We start from the raw sequence: 23,221 nt of genomic DNA, 5'->3' as shown, positions 1-23,221 counted from the left end.
TGCCACTCAGGAAAACCTCCCAAGGATAGCTTTCATGAAAATACAGATTTGAGGCTGGAGCATCACTGTCAGTCCGAATCTCTGTGCTCCTCTCTGTGTCCTTGGTGGAGATGGCTTGGCAAGCAGAACAAAGCAGAGGCTAGCATGTCTGCCAAGTGGATGAGTCCATAGATGCTGATAGTTGGTATTCCAGCAACCAAGATGGGCAGCAGGAAGGCTTTTGTCGGTTTTTGTGGCATTTGCTTGGCGTGACAGAGCAATTTGAATGTCTCTTTGCTGCTTGCAGATGTGGCTGCATGGTAATGCATTCCTTTGTCTTGTCCAAATGTTAATAAAAATATTTTGCATAGAGCTGTAGGTGCCTTTCCGGAAGGTCTAAGGGCTTTGAACAGGTTCTGGCTGAGGAAGAATTGATCTCTGCAGGGGAGGAAGCTGTTTCTATGTGTCGCACACCAAGTTCCTCAGCTGAGGATTTCAGAGCTGTTGACGGTGAAGGCAGAGGACTCTCACTGCTTTTTCAGAGGTGGTAGCATCTCCTGAAATGGCTCAGCTGCTGTCCCAGGACAAGGAGCCAGCACCTCTGACTCCCACCTGAGCTGAGCCTGGAAAGACCAAATTACATCCCCCCGAAGTGGAGCCGGGCTTAATCACAGGGAGCGTGGTTTCTCCCACCGCCCAGGTCACTTTCTACTTCTGATTTTGAACAAAGGGGCCCTGGGTGGAGAAGTAGAAAGAAATGAAGAGGGTGTGGTATAGGTGCCAGGCTACGTGTGCAAGTTTGTTCATCCTTTTAATGTTCAAAACAGCCCCGTGATGGAGACATTCTCATTCCACTTAGAGACGAGGAGCTGGAAGCCGAGAGAAGCTAAGACCTTGCCGAAGACCACACAGTGAGTTTTAGAGCTGTGATCTCACCCCAGAGCTGTCTGAATTTAAAGCCCACACTCCTTTCTCAATAAGACACAGAGAAGAGAGAAGAGACGATCCACAGGGAACGAGGGTGACATTTATGATTCCTTGTGTAGAATGGATACAGCGCCTGAAGGTTCCACCCGATCCCCAGGGAATCAGCAGGGCTCTGCTGAACTGATGGAAACCAGGAAAACTAATGACAGAGTCAGGTCCAAAATAGCCTCAAGGGGCTAATAAAAGACCAAATCTAACAAGCTGATATGGAATGAGTGTTATATATGAGTCAGATTCTTGAAAGTCATGTGGGCTAGACCTGCCCATGCATTGTATGGAGCTTTGCACAAATAGTCTCATTGAATGAGTACAACTACCCTATGAAGTAGGCACTGTTAACCCATTTTACCGATATGGAAACTGAGGTGCAGAGAGGTTAAATAATTGGTCAAGATCATGCTGCTACGTACACGGTGGATGGGGATCTGACTCAGGACTGGGCAGTCTGATCTGAAAGCCCATCCTCTTGACCACCGTGCACTGTTTCCTGCTGACAGCAGCTAGCTTGAAACCTGCTTGCGTGGGACATCAGATGTGCATCTGTTAACACCAGGGAGGGAATAAGGATGCTTGTCATTGCTGCAGTCATTTCACAACTTAAAAATAGAGTGACTAGAGTAAAAGAACAAGCAGAATTAAGCCTCAGTTAATCATTACGCACAGATGATATTATCAACTAACCCCCCCACCAAGAGATCCACTTGAAAAACTGTTTATAATAACATAAGATTACCGTATGAGGGTCATATTTTAAAATAGCAAAATCAATGGTTTTTATATGTCAGCAATAATTACTTATAAATCTTACTTTCAAAATCCCATTCAAAATAGGAATACAAATAGAAAGCTCTTAGGGATAAAATCAACAAGAAATGCATAGAAACTATATATAAACAGACAACAAAAATTTTACTGAGTGACATAAAAGGAAACATGAATAATTTAAGAGACATACCTACTCAAGAGTGGGAAGATCCAATACTTATGGGTGTCAATAATTCCCATATTAATGTGGAATTGTAGTTCTGTTAATTCTACATCAGTATGTTTTTTCATTGAAATAATACATATCTGTGGGATAATATATATGCATGGGATGACAATAATTCCCAAATTAATGGTTTAGTGCATTTCTTTTAACTATTTTTTAATATACATCTTTTAATTGAGGTAATACATGTTCTTGGCTAAAAAATCAAATTTTACAGGGCCAGCCTGCGTGGCCTAGTGGTTGAGTTTGGTGGGCTCTGCTTCAGCAGCTTGGGTTTGGTTCCCAGCTGTGGCTCTACACTGCTCTGTTAGTGGCCATGCTGTGCTGGCAGCCCACATACTAAAAATAGAGGAAGATTGGCATGGATGTCAGCTTAGGGTGAATCTTCCTCAGCAAAAAAACAAAACAAAAACAAAAATCAAATTGTACAAAGAAGCTTATAAAAAGAAACAACTGTTTCTTGTTTTGTCCTTCCTACCCTGAGCCCCACTCTTCAGAGACAGCCTTTATTAACATGTTTAGCTGTTTCTTCTGAAAGTTACGCCCATATTTTTAAGTATGTTTTGCTGAACTTTATAGGCTGATCAATTTTGGACATTAATTATTGACTTCCTACTATGGCAGATGAAGACTTAGCTCCCTTCTACCACCTCTCCATCTCTCCCCAATGGCCCAATATGATAAGATCACTCTTTATTTGTTTCTATGAGTTACACTTGCCACTTTTGGAGATTTGCTTACAGTTTAGATCTTGTTAGGTCAATAGCAGCATCTTCTGCCTCCTCCTTTTGTAAGATGAAGGTGTTAACATCCCTACTGAGCTCCTATCCCTTTCCTCTCCGTTGTCGGGCTTAAACGTCTACATTGTCAAGGTGGAGGATGTTTATACTGTGTACTTTTACCTAAAGTCTTCTGGTTTGACTCAATTTTAGGAGTGGACAGTCATTAAACAGTGATTGCATTGTTGTGACTATGTAAACGTCGTTCACTGCAGAGCCAACCAGTGTGCTGTGAGGACGCCACCCTCCTCCAGCAGGTTTGTTTTGATGTTTCCTGGAATTAAAAAAGATCTTTGCTTTTGTTTTTTCATCGTTTGCCTTGGCTGTCTCCTTCAGTCTAAATTCTCATGGAAGGTATAAGATCACTCAAATCTCGCCCCAGCCCCTAGCCTTCCATCCTCTGCTCCTGTTTGAGCTAATTGCCATCTCTCCAAGACTGCCCCTCGCCCTCTCTGCTGGCTCTATCGTTTCCCGGAGGCCATAGATGCTCCCTTATTTTATTGGGGCTCACATCCTAGTGAATTCCCGAGAAAGGACAGATGGGAGATAACTTTTCTCACTTCTACATAACTAAAAATGACCTCCTTCTCCCCTAATTCCCGATGGCTTTAAGTCTCCTTGATGATCCTCGTCTGAATCATTTACTTCATTCAGGGCTGCAAACTGGTAGATTTTCTAATTTCTTTATTCTTCTGCGTCTATTAGCTGGCATTCTTCTGTAAATAAAATTTTTTTAATCATCAATGTTGTGTAAACTATTACTCCTAAAACTTAGGGAATTGATTAATTCTTCTTTTCTACCAATTTTCAGGGTAAGGGTAGGTGAAAGTGTCACAGGTCAGGTTTTTTTTTTTAATGTCAGTTGAAAGTATCTGTGAAACAGAAAGCAAAAAAAGTCGGGCTGCCCTTCTGTGGGGTCGATGCATAAGCAATCCAGTGTGATTTCTGGATTTCTCCCTGTTTGGGAATCAGAAGGACAGGGAGAGCCCTGCACCAAATGGATTCAAACCCCAAGCATTTGCTTCAGGAGAGGTGGAGAAAGAGGACAGATCCTAACTCCTGGGAAAGCTTCCTGGCCTCTCCTGTGATACTGCACAAAGTGTATCCTAGGCACCAACTCAAACCACTGTAGTTCTGGTGTTTTAAAATTTCATGCTCCAGATGTTTTTGGAATAATTGCTGTGCCTACGGAAGCTGTGCCCACCTCAGCAAAGGCGACCTCCTCCCGGTGCTCCCCTCCCCACCCCCAGCCCTGTCCTTGAATGGAGGTGTGTGTAAAGGAAAAAGATCCCAAATGACTCCCCAGCCCTATTTGATTCATCTGTTGTGTTACAGTGACTATCCCTGGGTTTGGAGTTCGTTAGAACTTTGCAATAAAAGGAGAAAAGAAGGATATTTAAAATGTTGTGTAATCCTCTTTTCTCTTGGAGCAAAGATTGTAATTTCTGGTTCAGAGGAACTCCAGCATAGACAATCTGCCTTGTTCTGTTTGTCTCAGGGGAAAAATAAAACTAACACTGCAAAATGGCCTCCTTTCCCGGTGTGCATGAGTATATCTACACATTCACCTGCTCCTCCTTGGCTGTAGCATTCATTCTTTTCTCAACACAGACATAGGTCCTCTGCTGCTCTTCTGGACCTTGTGCTGGGCAGGGAGCTGTGGCAATGGGAGGCAGATGGTGTGGCCACATTCTGGGGTAGAGCGCCATTTCCACACACTCTCTCAAAAGAGTTTCTGTAGACAAGACGTAACTGCTCACAAAGTTTCCTTATCAGGAAAATGACCAGGCAGAACTGGGCAGAAGTCCTGTTCACAAAGTGTCCTGCACAGTGTGGACACAGAATATGTAGTCGATAAGTGTCACCTCCACACCCCTCCACAAAAGGCAACCTCTAAAATCTCCAGATGTGCAGTTCTGTGCCTCCATGTTTAAATGCGTTGATAATGGGGATCAAGTAGATGCTTCCTGTGGAAATAGATGGGAAGGCTGTGTGCTCAGGCAGGGGTTTCAGCAGTGCTGTTCATAACTGAGAAGAACTCTGGGGAAAATTCTTCACCCAGAACCTCTGCTCTTCCGCACACATCAAGAGGGACAATGCCTTCTTATCTTGGGGAATGAGGCCACCAGAAAGGCAGAGCTCATGACTCCCATTTACTTTGCCATTTTTTTTCTTTCAAAATGAAACTATATTTATGCATTTTTCCTAATACTTGAATATTGTAAAAAAATTCAAACACTACAGAGAAAGTTCACATCCTCCCCTCCCATGGCGGGAATTGCTGTTACTAGCTGGGTATACAGTTGTTTGAGTTTGCTAAAAACCAAAATTCAGCTGAGTAAATCTGGAAGATCTTATTTTCTTTATTCAATGATTCACGAATCGGGCAGCATCCAATCTAGCTGATAGAAAGGAGCTCCAAGGAGCTGTACAAAACAAAAGACTTGTATAGGCAGAGGGGAGCAGACACAAGGACGTTATACTGGGCAAAAAGACGGGCTGGTTATTGTGAGGTCACTTTCCATTAGGGGCTGGCAGGGGTCCACCAGGCAGGTTACCTACCCAGTGCTGATCAGACAATTCTTGATTGACTGGTTTAAGATTCCATTTCTGGGAGAGCCGAAACTACAATGAATTGAGGTCTTGGTTTGTTGATGTGGGGCTTAGCATAAGCGATTCCATTTTGGGTCTGCAGTCTTCTTTTTAACAAACTTAAAAAATGAATATCTAGATAGGAGAATAACTGAAATTTATTACATACATGGAATCTGATTCTGTTTTCTCTCTCTTGCAACTTATGTATCCTTGTCTGTGTAACCCCATATTACCGGCATTGGTCCAGGTCTGCCCATCTTTACACAGAATTCTATTGTTTGGAATTTTGGATCCCCCTTCTTCCTCCTTGCTAGTCTAAGGACCTGACACACACACCGGCCAGGTCTCCTTGTGGAGTTCTTGCTGACTTCTCCCTGCAACATGCTTCCCCTGGTGGGAGGGCTGGGGACAGGTGTCTCTGTGTTTTAGCAAATATTTTCCTCTCCATGAGTACAAACCATAGTGACATCTGAGAGGGAGAGAAAGCATGTTCCCCAAAGCGGGAGGGACCCACAGTACCAAGACCTGATTTGTGTTTTGGGATCCCTGCTGTTCATGAAATACTTCCTCTGCTCCTCTCTCCCAGGGAAGGTTAGTCTGGGAAGCTTTGAACTGTGTCTCTGCTCCTCTGCTCTAGCCTCACTTTCTTTTCTTCCTCGTTTCATTTTTGCTTGAGATACAGGAAAGTGCTCACGTCTGATATTTGCAATGTTATGTAGATGATATTGTAACCACCCGTATATCCACTACCCTGGTCAATGTGCTGGACGTTCCAGTGTTCCAGTGCTTTCTCCGCCTGGCCTCCTTCCCCACTGCCCACATTGTAGAAGGTCTTCTGGCTGCCAATGGGGCCACCAGTGTACCAGGAAACACAGAGCTGGGCCACTGCATTTCCAACTCCCTATGTCACTTCCTCATCACCTCCTCCCCCTTCTTGTGACCTTTTCCAAAGAAGTCACCACCCTGGAGGAACCAGCCTCTTTCCTTCAGCTTCTTGGTTCTTCCCAGCTCCTTTTTCCTGCATCCCCACTTTGGTCTGGACCCAGATCCCTACCAGAGCTCCCAGCAGCAACCCTCGAAGCCCTGACACAGTCCAGAAAGGGTTAAACTCAGGCAAGCACCAGCTCTGCGCAGTTAATCCGGGATTCTCAGCACTGATCTCTGTGCCTGTCATTTGCATTTCTCTCCTTTGTGCCGGCTTTTCTTCCTCCCTTTCCGAGGCCCAGGCGCCTGCATTAGCATACCGTGCCCGGCTGCATGGGGCCTCCTGCTGTGTGCCAGCCTGCGCAATCTGCAGGCGCCATCAATTTTTCAGCACTTTTCTCATTTCTCATTACAGTCAGGCCCAAGAGGCTCCCCATTCAACACCCTCCTAGGCTGTCCCGCCGGTGAGCTGGTGAGCCAGGGGCTGTCACGTCCCTCCCGACCCTCCCGAGCAAGCACTCGCTTGTAGAGGCTCCCACCATAATTAATCACAGTATTAATCCTGGCCAAGTCTGTCTTCCTGAATAATTATAACAACACGCTTGGGTGCCTGGGCCCGACAGAAATTTTACCAACCTTGAGCACTGGACGATATCCCTGCAGCCAGGACTGCCATGGGGACCTGGGCTCCTTGCCTACCCCTGCTGCGACACTCATGTGCACGCATGCACATCCATGCACGTGGGCCTGCTTGCACACACCTACACAAGGCACAAAGCCGTAGGAGCTAGGGAAAGGCAGAATGGTGGAACTGACAGTAAACAGCATTTCCCTTCAAACAAGGAAGCATGGCCACACCATGAAGTTATCTTTAGGTACCAAAGTGGGTGGTTGTCATAGCGATGTGTGCATTATTAAGAGAGTGTTGTTCATCCTGGCAGCTAATCTTATAATGAAGCTGGCTCATTATCAAGTTGAAGCGAAGTTGGCTTTTGCTCTCCTTTTTGCTGTGGGCTTGCGGTGCAGTGGGGTCCTCAGCTCCAGCTCCAAGCTGGATCACCAACTTCCAGCGTGCATCTTTTATTTGGTTACCCCGTCCTCCTTCGCTGCTCTTCCAGGGGACAGATGCGGGAGTATGGGGTTGGGCAGGGCTCCTGATGCCTTTGCCTTCTAAATGTCTCATAGCCGGTACTTGCTCTAGTTTGTGAGGCACTTATCAGCACCTGAGAACCATGTTGGCTCAGGCAACTGGGGTCTGTGTGAATTAAAATTCCAGATTGGCCAGTAAACAATCAGTTCCTCTGCTTTCCTTCTGCACTTGTTTCTCTTGCTTACTCAGTCCAGGGAAGCCAACCTAAAGGACCAAATAGTGCCTTTTGCATCACGATCACCATTTAATGGGGACTTATTTATTTCCCAGTGGATATTGCAGTTTTTGAGTCCCCAAGATTTGTTAAAAGTCCACCATTGCCTCAAGTTTGGGTGCCTGACAACTCTTTCACTGTATGACCAATGTCCAGTTAATTTTCAATCATTTTGGAGAGTATCCAATCTGAAAAACAATTAAGATCTAAGATACACAGTTTTGACCTAAAGACACAAATAGGCTGAAAGTAAAAGAATGGAGGAAGATATACCATGCAAATAGTAGCCATAAGAGAGCTGGAGTGGCTATACTAATATCAGACAAAATGAAACTACAGTGTATCAAAATTTATGAGACACAGCTAACACAGTGCTTACAGGGAAATTTATAGCTTTAAATCACTGTATTAGAAGAGAAGAAACTTCTATTTTTTGAGGCTCCCCATAAATTAAAAAATAAAGAAATGGAAAATTGATGTAAAAAAAAGCATTTTGGAGATGGTTTGCCATTGCTTTCTTTGTCTGTCTCTGCTTGGGTTTTTTGTAGATTGTTATAAAGGTCTATTGGGTGCAAGTTTAGATTTCATGCGGCTTGTGATTTTCATCCTCCCCTTTCTTTTTAAATTAACCTGCTTCTAATTTTGCTCCCTGTTTGGGTTAGGAGAGCATCCTTTACAAAGGGAAGGAAGGAAGCAAGCAGGGTAACCAGCTGCCACATACACCATCCGGTGAGATGGTCGCCATGGACCTGAGAGGGGAGTCGGGGAAAGGAAATGGCTTGTACCTGACTTTATAATTAAGTGTTGTGTCCTGGTGAGCAGAGATGCTGTCCTCCCTGGGACAGCCGGTGGTGATGTGCAGATGCCCTCAGCTCTGCCTGTCTCCAATCCACCAGTTCCTCCAGTGCCTTCGGCAGCCTGTGCTGCAGCCGAATGCAGCTGGCATTTTGTGGTAGGTTTTCTCAGAGCCCAGTCCACTGACATGAGAATCACCTGGGGACTGATTAGAAATGCAGATTCTAGAGTCCCCTGACCAAATGGAGCTGCCATTTTCAACAAGTTCCTCAGCTAAATACGATACCCATAGATTGTTTTCATGAGCCTCTTTGTTTCACTTGTGTGCTTCCTTTTTCTTTTTCTCTTTTAAAAGTAGTATAGGGATATGGTGAACTGGTTCAAACAATGAAAAGGAGAAACAGTCCCTGGTCCTCAGGTTCCCTCCTCAGGGACTCCTACATTTTTCAGTTTTTATGTATCTTTCTAGAGATGTTCTTTGCATACATCTGTATATAAATCCCCTAAAATCCACAAACGGTGGCATCTTATACGCTGTTCTGTCACTTGCTTTCTTCACTATGCAATATATCTTGGCTATGGCTCCATATCAACATACTGAGATCTTCCTCATTTTTAAAAATGGCCGCATAGTACATTTTGTATGGGATGTAGCACATTTTATGGGTTTTGGATAAAGCTGGTGTCTGCTCCTAACCGGGCTTTAAGAATATGGTCTCATAAATCTGCAACAACCTCTAGGAAAAGGGAGACAGTTGATTTTTTTTTCAGCCATACTTTTGACTGTATGGTAGCCTGCCTTGGTCTGGGTTCCTCAGAGGCAGATCCTGAGACCAGGATTCCAGTGTGGGTAGTTCATCTTGGAGGTGACCACAGAGAACACCTGTAGGAATGGAGGGACAAGAGGCAGAAGGGAAGGAAGCCTATAAAAGGTGTGTTATCAAGCAAGTTACCAGTGTGAGGAACTAGTGTTTATCCTTCTGAGCAACTCTGTGAGGGAGTGTAGACCACACTTAGGGTATTATTACACCTGGAGGGTGAGGGGCCTGGGATGTTTATACACCAACTCTTGTCAGCCACTGGTGACGGACTGGTTATTGGTGGGAGTGTTCAAGTCTCCTGCACTTCTGGCCTGCCTCATTGGGTAGGTGGGTTCCAGCGGCCAAAGAAAGCAGATCTCAGGCAAAGAGAGGCAGGTGCCAGCAGCTGGAAGTTGTGCAGGGTGCACTGAAACAGTAAGGGCAAGGGGATGGCATTGGGGTACCAACAGTGGCTGCTACACAGCAGGAAGCGGAGGCTTCCAGATTGATCCCTATACTCAAAAAGAGCAATGCACATGGATGTGGTGCCAGGAAAACAGATTCTGTTCCTAGCTCTGCTCCCACTGGCTGGTGCCTTTGGGTAAGTTGAATCGTTCAACGTTTTGGAGCTTTACTTTCCTCGTCTGGAAAATGGGGTTAATAGCACCTGCTTCTCAGGATAGCTTTGAGGATTAAACGGGATTTCTAGTTTTGGAAAAAGCGCTTCAGAGCCCCTCATGTGGGTGATTACTGTTACTGTGTGACAGCTGATCCTCCGGGAAGAAAGGCAAATTGCATCCTTCAGAGCCTGCCCAAGATCACCATATATGGTGAAATCAGAGCCCCGCTGCGGTCACACAAGTTCTTCTCTAAAGATCCCCAAAGTCAAATTCAGACCAACCCAAATGGCACCAAGATGCCAACAAGAATAGGAACAAAATGATTCTCAGGCAATTTTTTCCATTAGAGAGCAGCAAACCCTTTAATCCTGTAGTAGCAGGAACACCTTGGTTTTTCAAAAACAGCCTAGATTTTAGGGGCAGAAAGAGTCTTAAAGTTTGCTTAGTTCATTGGTTTCAAGCATTTGTAACCTCAGAGCCCTTTCTTTACAGAGAATGATGCTCAAAAGATTTGTCAAACTGAAGTGGAGCTCCTCCAGTAGAATTTGGTGGGGGACCAGGCCCTCCCTGGGGGTCCTGTCACACCCACCGCCTCCTTTGCTCACCCCCAGCAGGCCTCAGGCTCCCCCAGGCTCTGCAGGTGCAGTTTGTAAACAACGGGTTTGGTACACCCCTTTTTAATGAACAAAGGATGAGGTGGGGCCATTGTCATTGCTTGCTGGGGCCTCTTTAAATGAAAAACCAGGCAGGGCACTCCGGGAGACTGAAAAAAGCAGTCAGGGCTATAAGACCCTGATCTTAGAGGGGGTGAAACTGGCAGAAACCTCTGTCCCTTTGCTTTGATTCTTTGCTTTAAGGATAAGTTCTTGAGTCCCTTTCCTCTGACCTCCTTTGGCCCCACCTCTAAGCTCCCATCCTCGTTCATGTGCATGGTCAAATCATTGCTGTCAAACTCAGTACACTCCTCCCCCATCACCCTTTGCTCTCAGGCACATAAACTAACTGAGATTCCTGCTTCTCAGTGGCCCCAAGGGACTGTCCTGCTGGGCCCACCTCCCTCCCACCAAGCCTTCTGCTTAGGGGAGAGGGACGGGATGCCCTGAGAGACCAGGTCACTTGCCTAGTGTGGCAGAGCGTCTGCAGGCCCCTGGTGCAGAGCGATTTTGACCACATGTGATTCCCAGTAGTTGTTAGTCCAGTGTTTTCAGGCATCTTCTGTTTTGCCTCTCCTCTTATCAAAATGAGCCTCCTCTAGAGGGCTCTGCCACCACTCCAGGTATCAGCCAAATGGCACTGTGGAAGGACAGTTCTCGACTACTGATGGGCACATCTTTTCTTCAGGGGAGGAACAAATGAAAACGAAATTGGAGGTTGTTGTATGGATTGGCAAGAACAACTCTGATCTTTCTATTGTAAATGTGCCACTTCCTGGCAGACAGACCCCCTGAGCCTCAGTTTCCCCATCATAAAATTGGGATTGTGTTACGTTCCTCCTTGGGTTGCTATGAAAACTACATAGAATGACATGAGTGAAAGGGCTTTGGAAATAGGAAAGTCTTCAGAAATGGAAGGGATTTCTTTTATTATCGTACTTTATTGATGGCTGTGGAAGTATAATTTCTGTAAGGCTGAACATCAAACTCAGAGGGAGCTTGGCATAGAGTGCAGAATATACCCACTTCCCCAGGAAACCTTACCCTGCCTGGAGAGGGCTGCGGCCTTCTGATGCCCATGATCGAGGGGGATGGGAGTCAATGGATAAATGCCCCCGCCTTTCATTTCTTCACTGGGGCCATTCAGAGGCACGGCCTCAGTATCTCAGAGGGTTCCCGGCATGACTGAGCCCCAGTACTCTTCATTAATGTACACTTTACTGGATTTTCTCCCCCTTGACTTGTTCTCCCACTGTCCCCTCTTGCCTACTTCCTGGGGGGTCTCCTCCCAAATAAACTACCTGTACCCCAATCCTTGTTTCAGAGATTGGTTTTGAGGGAGCTCAAACTAAGACACACAGCCACTTGGGCAACAGTGAGAAGAGGGCTGAGAGGGGATATAGGGAGATCAGAGAAGGTTAAGGCCTCCCACAACTGTGAAGGTGACAGGGAGGCAAGAATAGAGGTCCTTACTTAGTGGCCCAGGAAGGATGTGAGGCCACTGGAAGCTGCCTGGCCCCAGCTGGGGTGACCCCATCTGGAGCCTAAGGCTTCCAGCCCTGGGCTAGCTTGTCCTCAGAGCATTTTCTGCCTAAGCCCACGCCCAGGCTCAGCCATGCCCAGCTTGGGTTGGGGTAGAGAGCTTAGGTGTCCTGTGCCACAGTGAAGGCTCAACATCTCAATTCAGTGCACTCCTACCAAGCACCTTTTCCATGTGGAGCATTTGGGGCTGACTCTGCTGGGAGCATGTCACAATACCCCCAAGCAGTGTGATGCAGCTAAACAACAAAAACACACACACTCGGGGGAGGGAGGGCAGGAAATTTAGGAATGAAAAAACTCATGAACTTGGACACGTTTAACTTCTCCGGGTCCCTATTTTTCTGTCTGTAAAATCAGAGGGCGGGACTCCATGGTCCCCACAGGAGATCTCCATGGGTTGTCCTAGCTCTGAAATTCATATGTGACTTTTCTTCACTGACTCCATGACTAGGTACACCTGGCAGGGAGAAATCGAGGCTGATCGAATGTTAGCTCACAGTTTGTCCACACTACTTTTAGAGCACTACGTTTTCACAGTTCCCAGCTGGTCTGAGCCCACTGCAAGGCTGTTTCTTCCACTGCAGGTACTGTTCTGCATTCCTCCCCTCGAAGCCTCTGCTTCATGGAGGCACAGTCAAATAAGACCTTTTCCTGCTCCTTGTTTCTTATCTCTCCCTCAAGTCCATCCTGGACACTTAAAGGTTTCTGGCCCTAAATTAGGTCCAAGTTGGAGAAGGGAGAAAAATTTTAAAGTTTTGCTGTTAGATTGGGCTGGGCTTTCTTTTTTTTCTGTGAGGAAGATTCGCTCTGAGCTAACATCTATTGCTAATTCTTCTCTTTTTTGCTTGAGGAAGATTAGCCCTGAGCTAACATCTGCACCAATCTTTCTCCACTTCGTTTGCAGGATGCTCCACGGTATGGCTGGTGAGTGGAGAAGGTCCGTGCCCAGGATCTGAACCTGTGAACCTGGGCTGCCGAAGAGGAGCACACGGAACTTTAACCACTTGACCATGGGGCCGGCCCCCCGGCTGGGCTTTCTTAATACTTAAAAATAAGATAAGGTTTGGACAGGGCCACCCTCCATCTGAAGGCTCTAGGGGGAGAACCTTCCTTGCCTCTTCCAGGTTCTGGTGGCCCTGGGAGTTCCTGACTGTGGCAGCATCACTCCAGTCTCTGCCCTCATTTTCCCACGGCCTTCTCTGTGTCTTCAGAGGGCTTTCTTCTCTGTATCTGGGTCTTCTCTTCTTGTGTCTCTTATAAGGAAACCTGCCACTGGACTTAGGGCTAATCCGGGTAACACTGGATGATCTCATCTTGAGATCCTTAACTTAATTATATCTGCAAAGACCCTTTTTCCAAATAAGGTCATATTCATGGGTTCTAAGTGGACATATCTTTTGAGGAGTCACCATTCAACACAGAGCAGTGGGGCTTCTTGATGTCCGCTGAACATAAATTGTGGTACACATGTGCTTGACCATGCCTATACGAGACAGGTGGGCCCCCAGTTCTCTTATTCACCCAGCCACTTGGAATTGGGGATGAAAGCATGAGACGTTACCAGTGGAAGAATAAATATGAGTGAATGGAGCCTGAGACTTTGCCTCTGCACGTGCCCACCAGTCATGGTGCCCAGTCCACAACTCTGCCTCTGACCAAGCAGATCAGCATCTCCTCTTCCTGGAGGGGATGGAAAGAACTAGGAGGACAGTGAGTGGAGAGGAGACCTCCTGGCATGGGGAGGAGGAGCTGTGGAAATGTTCCCAAGAAGGAACTGACACATGCTTTAATCTTTCTGGTTTCTGAAATTGGTTATCTCAAGGGGCTTTCACCCCCACAGTGGGGGTGAAAGCATTACCTGGAGTAGAGTGGCCTTGTTTTGGGGACCCTGGTCATCGAGGGGATAGATGGGAATGAGTGTGAAAGCTGGATTAGTTTGAGAGATCTTCCAGCCTGAGGAGCCTCAAGAGGAGACAGAAGAGAGAGCCAGGCTGGTGGGGATGTCCCCTCAGTAGAGAGCAGTGAAGTGTTTCCCAGGGGCCTGGGGGCTGTAACACCTGCTGCAGTAGCCATAAAGGCCTTTGTTATCATAGCATGGGCCACAGTTTCCCTCAGGTTTCAGAATCAAGGGTGGCAATGACCATGAGAGCCGAGCTTGTAATGCTCATTAAAAATGATGATCCTTCTTGTCCCAAGGACCAGAGTTATGAAAAGTTTCCAGAAGAAAGAGGGCTTCACAATGGTGTAATGGTTCAGTTTGTACACTCTGCTTCGGCGCCCGGGGTGTGCCGGTTCCGATGCCCAGTGTGGACCCATGCACGGCTCATCAGGCCATGCTGTGGCAGGCCTCCCACATATAAAATAGAGGAACATGGGCACAGATGTCAGCTCAGGGCCAGTCTTCCTCAGTAAAAAGAGGAGGATTGGTGGCAGATGTTAAGTCAGGGCTAATCTTCCTCAAAAAAAAAAAAAATGAAAGAGGGCCTCAGCTAGTGTTTAAAAGCAGCAGCCACAAACTACCCACCGACTCCAACTGGGCTGCAAGAAGAGAGCACTTGTGGAAGAGGCAGAGGAAAAGTTTCATCATTTTTACCATCGTGGTTCCCCCTCCTCCCCTTTCAAGGAACTAGAAGACCATCCTGAGATAATTGTTTCAGGAGACAAAAGTGACAAGCAGAAAGCAGAATGTAGCCTGCAGGTTTCTTCCTGACTTTGGGATCCAAAAACAGAAGCCGTCAGGGGATGGAGGGGACTCCGGACACAGACAAAATGCTCAGGAGACATGGCATGAGGGAGAGCAGATTGTGGTGGTCCTAGTAAGAGAGAGACCCCAGTTCTGGTTTCTCAGTGCAGCGTCGGGGAAGCAGCCAAGGCTGACACAGGCAGACAGGATCTGGGAGTGGGCTTCTGTGTTCTGTTTCCTGGGTAGAGCCCTGGGGGGGTGGGAGCGGTGATGTAGCATGTTTTGATAGACTAATACAGGGATTCTGTCACCCCCACAAGGCATGGCCTACACACAGGGAAGAGAGCTGCTGGGCCTGAGGGAGCTGGAGGATAGGAAAAGAGGACGACTCAGCAGCACCTTGTGCAGCCTGGTGACCAAGGATGATGGGATGGGGATGCCTTAGCTGATACCTAAGGGGTCAGGTGACTTGCCTATCAGTTGTTCCATCCCAGTCTGTCCTTGCCGTGCCTTGTCCCTCTAGAAATTCCGAGGAACTTTGACTTAAACTGTGTTAGTTTGATTTTCCCTGAAAACAGAGCCTGAGACAAGGATTCATGTGCAAGTGGTTTATTTGGGAGGAGATCCAGGAAGCAGAAGTGAGGAGGTGGGAGGAGTGAGTCAGGGAAGGATGAGAGGCCAATAAAGGGAACATTAATGAGCAGGTTACCACTGCAAGTACCTGGGGCTCTGTTTCTTGGGGCACATTCTGAAGAATAAGCCTCAAGTTTGTCTTCCTAGAGGACAGGAAGCTGGGGCACCTCCCCCCTGACACAGCAAAGCAGAGAGGCCTGGTGGCATGTGCTTGACTTGAGCACTGGCAGCGTACCTGGACCCTTGTGTACTTGTCCCCCACAACTGGGCTGAAGCCAGGTGCCCGACGGGATGTGGTGTGGAGCATCCCAAGCACCTGCTGTAGAGCCCTGGGAAGGGCAGGGGCAAGCAATTGCCTGAGTTTAAGTTACATCACCCTGGTGGAATGGGCTTCAAAGAGAAATTAAGTTGAATAATGGAAAACTAAAGAAAGTTTTATATTTATTAGACACCTGTATTTGTAGACTGAGATTTTATATCTGCTTTATGTAAGATATTCAAGTTGACTAATGTCAGTCTGGTATAATGGAAAGAACATAAATTTTAGAGTCAGACCAGCATTGGATTTGAATTCAGGTCCTATCACTTAGTTGCTGTGTAACTGTGGGTTAATCATATCACCTCTCTGATCTTCATTCCTGCCTGTGTCAAACCAGGAATGATGACATTTGCCTTGAAGTGTTGTTGAGGGTTTTCAATATGCATCATTTCACTAAACCTTAGTTAGTTTCCTTTACATGGTGTGGTCTGCTTACTCTTAACAAAATCTTTTTGTTATTTGAAAAGTTCTTAGCAAAGATATTCCTTCTGGATACTGCTGTAAACAGATTTAAATGGGGTGAACCCAGATGTCCTTAATGTCCTTGTCCTCATGGCCCTGGTGTCTGCAGTCATACCTGGAAAGGAGGCCACATAGAGAGTGCTTCTTTCTGTCCAACCATGACAAATATTGCACATGGGCATGTTTTCCCAACTGACCTTTTGGAATTAAGCATTTGACTTTGGTATTTGTTTTGGGGTTGGAAACAGTAGAGTAGAGGAATTCCCTTCCTTTCTCCTTTCCAGCCTCTCTCCCCACATGCCAATAAAACCTGAATTCTTTAGTTCCTTGCTACAAGTGGTGAAAAATGCATCTGTATTTGCAAAAGCCAAATCTACTGTGGCTGGATGGAGCTGCCATCAAGGCTTAAAAAAACTGGTGAGGTGGCGGCACTGCCTGGTGTAGGGCCCTCATTAAAAACTGGCTGACTCAGTGGAAAGACTCTGCAGACAAGATGTTTGCATCCACGGAGGGGCTGCGCTTGTAGTGGGTCGTAACTTTCTGTGCTGAAAGCAAGGTGTGGACGCTCAAGGAAATGACTCTGCTCTGGGCTTCCTTGTCCCTCCATGGTACCTAGCACAGTGGCCTTGCTTCGTGGGCTGCACTCGCCTAGATTGACAGCACAGCATCTGGGCACACTCAGAACTCTCCATAGCCCCTGCTCACTCACCGGGGAAGCCTCAGGAATGCTATGAAAAGTCCTGGAAGCTCAGCTCCAGAACCTGGCTAGGCATCATTTCCAAATTCTCTCTGAGCCCGCTTACTCTCCTCTGGTGTCCTCAGTGGCCCTTCCAGCTGGAGTCTGCCTCCCTGCTCAGTCCTCTGGCAGGATATCAAGTTGGCTTTTATGTTTTCTTTTCACCCTGATGCTTTCTCTTAGCTGGCCTCCCTAGACTTCTTGCTTTGAGAGGAGAGTTTATCTCAGTCCATGAATTACTATCATGTCTTAGTCAGTTTTTATTGCAATAATGGAGCATAACAAACAGCACACCTTTATTGTTTTTGCTTATTGGTCTATGGAGCAGTGAAGGTGGCTCTGCTTCAGACTGTGGGTCACCATGGGATTCCTCCCTCTGCTCCCAGAGGCTCCTCCATGGCAGCTGGCAGACGCTCAAGAGGCTAAGCTAAATTAAGCAAGTGCATTTAAAGCCTCTGCTCACTTCATATCCACTGACATTCCACTGGGCAAAGCAAGTCACATGGCGCAGCCCATTGAGAGTGGGATGGAGATGTACATCCCTCCTCTTCCAGTGGGGGGCACTACAGAGTCACATGGCAAAGGATATGGATGCATAATGTTATCATAGGAGTAGGGAAGAGTTGGAAAGAGTAATCCAATTTACTACATTGTACCAGGCCCCATGCTCAGGACAGCCTCTGGGCAGTCTGGAGTAGAGAAACATCTGATGTCCAAGGAGAGAAATTCCCCTCTGATAAGTTATCTTTCTGTGAATTACCAAGAGATTCTCCTTGTGGGCAGATTGATTATCAAAGGGGCCCCTTCCTTTGGGGTAATCCAGCCTCTAGTGTGGGTGCTTGGCCTGGCAAGTGGAGGATGGGCTGGAATTCAGCCCCCTTCACTCTTTGGGTGGGCACCCTACTATAGGGTCAGTCTACAAGTCTGTAGGCTGTGATGCTGTGCCCACCCAAGGGGTGGCTCCCAGGGCCTGGGGAAGCACTTTGGTCACAACTGACTTCAAGCTATGCAGGTTGGAGTAGTCTGGGATAGTTTTCTGCTTTTGTCAATCCAAGTCAAAAAGCTGGGGTTTTGATTTTTCTTTTTGACTCCACCTTCAGAAAATAATGTGGATTTTTTCTTCCCAGAAGTGGCCTCTCCAGCCAACCACATAGGCCAAAGCCAATGTAAAAGAAAGGAGATGGTTATGAAACGCTTCTAATTGTAGAGTGGCACATTTGTCTTGGAAGAAAGGCCTTCTTCTTCTTTCCCCAGGAATGACCACACAACCCACAATTACCCTCACATTCCAACATCAGAGGGAACACCACATCTCTCTGAACAAGAGTAATAGCCAAGTCTGACAATACAGGCCCCTGAGTGCAGTGGTCCACGTTGACGGGTCCTGCAGGGCAAATGAAGTAGGCAGTGCCCTCCTCTGCTACTGTCCTTTAGTTTTTGTGGTGAGCAGGTGTGAGTGTGTCATTTGCACATTTATACTTGGTAATTACCAGAAATACAACAAATGGATGGGAACTCCAGAGTCTCCATCAATCATCACAGCTTCAGTTTGAGTTTGGAGGCAAGACCCAGGCTTTGGTAGATGGAATTGTTGACTCTGCATCCTTTAACCTGCCCTACATCCTCACCCTTGCTGTGGCCTCACTGCGGGTGGGTGCAGTCCCCACCCCTTGACTTTGGGCTCAGCCATGTGACTTCCTTGAGCCAGTGATATACAGGCAGAAGTGAGGGAGTGCCATTTGCAAGCCCAGGCCTTAACAAGACTTGGATGTTTCTGATTTTTCTCTTGAGCTCAGAGAAGACCTTCTAGGTGTCTGCATCCCCCTTAGTCTGGGCCCTAGGATGAATGTGGAGTAGAAATGAGCCAAGCTTCAGTGAAAGCCAAGATGAGCTATATCCAAAGCTTGAGGCAGAGCCATGCAGCCAAGCCCAGCCTGGACTGGCCAACCTCCAGCAGACCCGCAGACACATGACTGAATATGAATGATTATTACTAAGATCTGGGGTGGTTTGTTACATAGCATTATTGTAGCAACAGTTAACTGATTCACTTGTTTTCTTGGAGAATGTCATAGTATACTGACCTTGGACACCAGACATGGCTGGGACACAGGAAGCAACCCCAGCAGAAAGGCCACTCTCTTTCTGACTTGAGGGCTGGGATCTGCATGAAGGAGAAAGTGTGTGACTCAATTAAGATACAATTAAGATCCTCCTCCATGGTCTCCCTTTCATCCTCCGTCCTCATTATCCCGCTTCCTTTTCTTCTCACCGTGGGAATGGTGCTGCTGTTGCATGCTGATGAGTTTGTCTGTGGCCCAACTTCTGAACTAGAGATGTCTGGGTAATTAATTTGGATTTAAGCTCCTCTAGCCAGCCCTTGATAGACCCACGACTGAGTGCATTGGAAGGCCTTGATTTCTCCTGGGCATTTTTTTGGTACTTAGAGGTCAAGAGTCATTTGGTACCTGTCTATCTACAGTCAGTCTCAAAGTGAGTTTTGAAAAATGTATGAAAATGTACACTTGTTTCAAGTGACTTAGCTTACTCCTGGGAACCTCCCCACTCCCCCCTAATGCTGTGAAGTTTTTGCATTTCATCTCTGCAATTTGGTTACAGAGCAATTCTCCCCTATGAAAGTATGAAATATTTGCTGGGCATGAGGCTTGACTGGAGCTCAGGCAGAATATGGACACCTTGACACAAGGTCCCCATTGAAGTAGGTTGATGAGAAGGTAGAAATAAAAATGTAACTCCAAAAGACAAATGGGGAATTAACTCAAGAAGTAATAGCCCCAGGTTTATATGTCATTGTTTCTGGATGCACAATGTACTTTCCAATTTGTCATATTTCTTTGCCTTCTCTCTACACCCTTTGAATCTCCTGGAAGGCCTAGTCTTTCTAGATTTCTAGATCAGAATTAAATGAAACCACTTGTACTCTGAAATCCTGTAGTGCTTGCTATAATGGCTTTCAAAATTTTTGCTATGTCCCATGGTAAGAAATGAATTTTGCATCAGTTCTTAACACACACACACACACATTTTTATATAGGTCTAGTTTAAAGTTGAATCTTTGTCTTGGTCTGGGTCCTCCCAGAAGTAGACTCTAAGATAAGGATTAAAGTTCAAGTGGTTTATTTGGGAGATGATGCCAGGAAAGACCAGTAGAAGAGTGGGGCAGTGAACCAGGGAAAGGACGGAAGATATTAGAGTATGTGTTATCAACAGGTGCGTAATCTCACTGGGGAACTCTGGAAATAGTTTTCGAGCCAGCCTTCAAGTTGGCCCCCAGTGATCCTTGCCTCCTGGTATTTATGTCCTTGCATAATTCCCTCCCACATTGAACTATGTGTGTGGCCCGTGCGTCCAATAGAACGTGCCAGGAGTGATGGTATCCTGGTAGGCAGCCTTTGAGAAGGCCCCAGTTCTCTCCACCTCCTGGAACTCATGGCCTTGTGTGATCCCCACCCTAGAGTGTGGGCTACTTACAACCAATAAGAAGTGACTCAGTTCTAACCAATAGAATATGGTTATATTATATTGTCAATAGAATATGACAAAGATGATGGATGTCACTTCTGAGATTAGGTCACAAAACGACTCTGGCTTTTGCCTTTCTTATATTCTCTTGCTCTTTATTTCACTAGCTTGGAGGAAAAACCAGCCCCCATGTTGTGAGCTACCCTATGGAGAGGCCCATTTGGTGAGGAACTGGTGTCTCCAGCCAACAGCCCGTGAGGCATTGAGGTCTGCCAACAGCCACGGGAGCAAGCCTGGGAATGGCTCCTCTCCTAGTTGAGCCTGGAGACACCTACAGTTCTGGCTGCAGCCTTGGGAGAGATTCTGAGTCAGAGGCACCAAGAAGCACCCAGCTAAGCTGTGCCCAGATTCCTGACCAGTAGAAATTGTGAGTTAATATATATTTTTTTAAGCTGCTAAGTCTTGGGGTAATTTGTTATGCAGCTGTAGATAATTAATGCAGCATCTGACTTTTGAGACCTTGCTGTTCTCTATTTGGTCTCTTTCTCTTGGATTACAGCCCAGGGAGAAGCCAGTCCCAGATCATGAGGACACTCAAGAAGCCCAGTGTGGTGATGAACTGAGGCCTCCTGCCAACAGCCAGCACCAACTTACCAGATACGTGAATGAGCCAGGCTGGACGCAGATCAGTCAGCCCCAGCCAAGTCTTCAATTGACTGCAACCCCAGCTGCCACCTTGATTGCACTCTCTTGAGCAACCTGGAGCCAGAACTACCCAATCAAGCTTCTTCTGAATTCCCGACCTACAGAAATTGAAAGGTAATGAATATTTATTGTTGTCTCAAGCTGCTATGTTTTGGGGGTAAACTGTTAGGCAGCAATAGATAACGAATACATTGTAGAATAAGTGACTAAATTATTCCATCCAAGTGAAGGAGCTGGGGCGCTTATACATCAATACCCATCTGTCAGTGGATGATGGCTGCTTCTAGGGGGTGTTGATTCACCAGCACTTATTTGTGGGCAGAGAGGGCTTCAGTGGCTAGAGAAAGCCTGCAGGCAGAGAGATGAAGGTTCTGGCAGCTGGAAGTCAGGCCTGTGTGAACCCAAAGGTAAAGATGAAGGTTATAGGTAGGGTGTTCACAGGGACTGCTAGCTGTCAAACTCAATTTAACTCTCATCTACACTACTTCCCTCCCCCCAGGCAGCTTGGAGCATCGACTCCTTCTTCAGAGCCTGATTCCTCCAGGGTTTTGTCCCTAGTAGAAGGAAGAGGAAAAGGACAAGCATCTCTTTATATAATTGTGCCCATCTCTGGTGTGCCTTTGTTGGGTGTTGGTGTTTCTTGGGCCAGCACTGATTGGTTGTTCATACTGTCTGTGACACGAGTCCAAAGGCTAGGCTTTCTTGCAGGTGCGTGTCTCGGTCCTTGAAGGGCCTTGTGGTAATTCCCTGATGGATGTTGATCTCTTCCGCCCTACACTCAGCTTTCACTAAGGAGTCGATCCCACAGCCTCCTGCTGCCTGCCTCCCTGTGCCTGGCAGGCAGTCCAGCTGAGTGGAGTACAGGAAAGACAAGTCGAGTGCAGCCATTTTCTGTGACATCCGCTTGACTTTTTGGGAACTCACATCACAGCCTCACCAAATAGCTGAGGTATGGGCTGCTCCAGGCTCTCCTCTTTTGCCACGGGCCTCCTCTCTAGGCGTTTCCCCTGCTCAGGTGGACACCGTGCATCCCTGGGGCTTGAGGGGCCAGGCTCTCCATCTTTTTTTTTTTTTTTTTTTTTTTTTAAAGATTTTATTTTTATTTTTTCCTTTTTCTCCCCAAAGCCCCCCGGTACATAGTTGTGTATTCTTCGTTGTGGGTTCTTCTAGTTGTAGCATGTGGGACGCTGCCTCAGCGTGGTCTGATGAGCAGTGCCATGTCCGCGCCCAGGATTCGAACTAACGAAACACTGGGCCGCCTGCAGCGGAGCGCGCGAACTTAACCACTCGGCCACGGGGCCAGCCCCCCAGGCTCTCCATCTTGCAGGAATCCCAGACCTTTACCACTGACTCTTGAAGTCTTCTCGCTCGGCTTTGAGGTGGGACCAGTGCTCAGATCCATTGGGAGGAATCACATTTCTCATATCCAGTTCTGCCTTCTGCTGTGGGTCCCGGCTTCTGTTTCTGGAACAGCAGGAACAGTCTCGCCTAGCACCCTGTAATGCAAATAAAACACCTTTCTCAGTGCTAGGCAGTGAGGATTCGACAAATACTCGTTTCCTCCTTCTTAGTGTCAATGATGGAGCATGCACCAGTGTGGTTGGTCTGAGGACATGGGCTTTAATACAAAGTGGAGCCCCAGAGAGGGGAAAGGAAAGGGCATGTGCATTACTGGCTCCTAGTGCAGAGCCTTGTGAGCAGTGGGCATTCACTGAAAGAATGAAAAATGGAGCTGATGCAGGAGCCTTTTCAGTGGAAAGCAAATGTATAGAGAGGCAGAGGTCCAGTGTCTGTCTCTCATGCTTATGGGGAAACACGGGGTGGTGGCCTTAGCCTGGTCTTCAGTGGCTGGCCCCCACAAGCCAGGGGCTTCCCCTTCTGGGCACCAGGCGGCTGCCACCCCACTTGCCTCTTTTGTGTAATATGCGGCCAGACCCAAGACCCTCATTATGCACCCTCCCTTCCAGACGCTGCCCGGGCTGCCTCCCCTTCCCTTTCTTCCTTCCTTTCTTATTCTATCCATCTATTTCTGTATCTACTACAAAGGTCAGAAGAACAAATCAATGAGGAGAGGGACCCAATAATCTTGAGACCTGACTCGGGGATGGGAGGTGGGGAGGGAAGCCGCTCAATAAAATGAAAGAGAATTTAAAAATTCCCTGAACAAGGCA

The 23,221-nt window shown here is 46.9% G+C and overlaps 1 long non-coding RNA gene across 4 annotated transcripts in view; it reads left to right on the top strand.

Moving 5' to 3' along the window:
* Positions 1–806: 806 nt before the first annotated feature.
* The window catches only part of LOC111768373 (uncharacterized), a 98,673-nt gene continuing 76,258 nt past the window's right edge, over positions 807–23,221 (top strand). For 2 of the 4 annotated variants that reach the window (XR_011426961.1, XR_011426963.1), the window contains exons 1-3: positions 839–890; positions 20,513–20,772; positions 20,905–21,164. This is a non-coding gene — a long non-coding RNA (uncharacterized lncRNA). Of the gene's footprint in view, positions 891–12,933; positions 12,954–20,512; positions 20,773–20,904; positions 21,165–23,221 lie in introns of those variants that run through there. The other 2 variants (XR_011426962.1, XR_011426964.1) reach the window with 2 other exon arrangements.

The sequence above is a fragment of the Equus caballus genome, chromosome 16, assembly GCF_041296265.1.
Source record: "Equus caballus isolate H_3958 breed thoroughbred chromosome 16, TB-T2T, whole genome shotgun sequence".
Lineage (NCBI taxonomy): Eukaryota > Metazoa > Chordata > Mammalia > Perissodactyla > Equidae > Equus > Equus caballus.
This window is presented reverse-complemented; position numbering and strand designations above follow the sequence as displayed.